The sequence below is a fragment of the Colobus angolensis genome, unplaced genomic scaffold (genome assembly GCF_000951035.1).
Source record: "Colobus angolensis palliatus isolate OR3802 unplaced genomic scaffold, Cang.pa_1.0 Scaffold82, whole genome shotgun sequence".
Lineage (NCBI taxonomy): Eukaryota > Metazoa > Chordata > Mammalia > Primates > Cercopithecidae > Colobus > Colobus angolensis.
In genome coordinates this window covers 5,583,056-5,585,646 of record NW_012122043.1, presented here as the reverse complement: position 1 = coordinate 5,585,646, position 2,591 = coordinate 5,583,056, and positions in this window count along the sequence as shown.

The following is a 2,591-nucleotide window of genomic DNA, read 5'->3' as shown; positions in this document are numbered from 1 at the left end:
TGGGTGTGAAGTACTTCCAATTTTCAAAGTATGTGTGTTAAGTTTTCCTAAAACATTTACCCTGGATACTGTTCCCCCGCCCTCCTCCCATATTTCCATGATGAAGCAGGTGGGCAAAATATGGAGAGGACAAAAACCTGATTCACAAGTGTCATTCACCTGACTTTATTCATTTAGTCAGTATTTGTGAGCGTCTGGCACGTGCCAAGCACAGTGTGTGAAAACAGGGATGCAGAAATGAATAGAATAGAAATGTTCTTGTCCACTAGGGATTTATACTCCAGGTGTGGAGAAGATAGATAGTGCGCTGATACCTTTGGATGGTAGTAAGTGCCATGAAAAAATAGGATAACAAGAGAGTAACTAGAATGGGAACATTCTTTGGTTAGAATGGTGAAAGAAGGTTTTCTAAAGTCATTATATTTAAGCCTGCATCAAAAAAATGAGAAGCAGGTGGCCAACAACAGGTTAGAAAGAGAATTCCAGGAAGCAGGAATGTCAAGTGCAAAGGCCCTGAGGTAGAAGCAAAGTGGTCTGAGGATTAATTAGAGAACAGTCCTTTACTTTGGTGAAAATTGACAAAATAGACGCCATAGACACGTAGTGTGGTGGATACTGGTGGTGCTGCTCCCAGATGCAGGGACCCCCTTAGGTTCTGATGTGCCCCTCCTTCACCGTTAATGTGGGTTTACTGCCCAGGCTTGTGACTGGAACTAACCCTTGAGAGACTGTCTGTAGGTGGGTTACTGGATCCACTGTGCCCACACAGGCTGTGAACAGGAAGTACCTGAGGGGCTGCACTCTCTCTCCTACCACCCAGCAGCCCTAATCTGGTAGATGGAGGATGTAGGGGTATGAAACCCCAGCCCCTGTGACAGCAGCTGGGGTGAGGCAGAAGAATAGAGTCTGGAGACAGGCAGCCTAAGACCCACCAGCCTCTGACTTCTTGGAATTGGACCCAAAGGAAAACTCCGCCTCTCCATGCCCGTGTGACAGGGGGCCAGAGGCCCCTCCCTCTACAAAATCCCCTCTCGGGAAATGCCTCTGATTGGTCAGAGGCCAAGCCTTCACTTCAGCCTGATTGGTCACAGGCCAACCCTTCATTCGCAGAAGGTGTAACCAGTTGGAGGCCTCTATTGGAGGCCTCTAAAGGGTACCTAAGGGTGTTACCAAATTCTTCTAATTTAATAAAAATCCTAAAGAACATTGCAGCTGGGGCTCTGGAGCCGCCTGATGGATCCTGCTCCCACTTTGTGGAGTGTACTTTGGCTCAATACATTTGTGCTTTTGTTGCTTCATTCTTTTGTTGCTTTGTGCATTTTGTTCAATTATTTGTTCAATGTGCTGAGAACCTGAATGACTCAGTCAAGGCCTTCTGTCTGGTAACAGGGGCAAACTCAGGGTGTCATTCAGGCTCAGAGAGCCATGGGGATCACACTGAGGCTGAGATTTAGCCAGAAATCATACCCTTGGTTGTCCTTTTCTATTTTCCTTCCTAGTTTTTCTTCTGAAAGCACTTCCTTAATAAATCAGTTGTCCCTGAACTCTTAACTTAGGGTCTGCTTTTAAGACTTAAAAACATCTGCAGTCTTAGGACTTAACACCCCTGCTGTAGGCTTCTACAATTGCTTTTATTTTTCTTTTAATGATGTATTTTTTTCTGTGGTACTAGGTAAGAGCATCAGGCACACTTGGGTTGGAATGCCAACTGCCATTCAGTCACAGCCACCCTTAGGAAGGTCACCTACTCTCTCTGGGCCTCAGTTTCCTCAATTACAAAAGTGGGACAAAGACAGTGCCACCTTTATGGCTGCTCTGAAGATTAAATGAAAGAAGACAGGCAACATACTCAACAGGAAGATGGGAAACCAGTGAACACTCAGATTTACCTATGACTATTAAACCTTTCTAAACTTCATCAGAGAGTTCAAAAAAATGTTGTCAAGCCTTGGGATATATATCTGTTGCATTCCTTTAAAAATGTATGGTATCACTGGAATTTGGCTGGGGGCAGAGGAGAGAGGAGGAAGAGAAATAGCCATTCTAGGTAGTTGCAAGGTACCATTCATGTGCACCTTCTCATTTAATCCTGACAAGCACCCAGTTAGAATAGAAGGTTCCATTATAATTATTAAAGATAAGAACCTAACACTCAAAGAGGCTGTTATCTGAGGAGACGTGGTGTTGAAGAGGTTAAAATATGCGATTCCAGCGTATTGACTAAGTTCGACACTTTAAAAACAGCAGGTGCAACAAGATGACTTTGACCTTCCTGCTGTTTCTTAAAAGCAGAGGGTGGAATTCCTATATGAAAGATGCCCTCCCTAGATGATGCAACATTTTTATATAGTCAAAGTTGAAACAGGGAGAATTCTGTACAGATCTCATTAAAAATAACTCTCATCTTTTAAGCCTCTCCACATACTTCAGTGGCTTCTTCACAACGAACCCTTCTCTGTCCAATGCACTACATAAGTAACTGACTTCAGCTACTTCTTTGGGGCCTTCATTTCTTTAGGAGGGCTCCTGTGCTGCATGAAGTTTGTGTTAAGTTTTTCTTCTCTTAATCTGTCTTATGTGGATTAAATTCT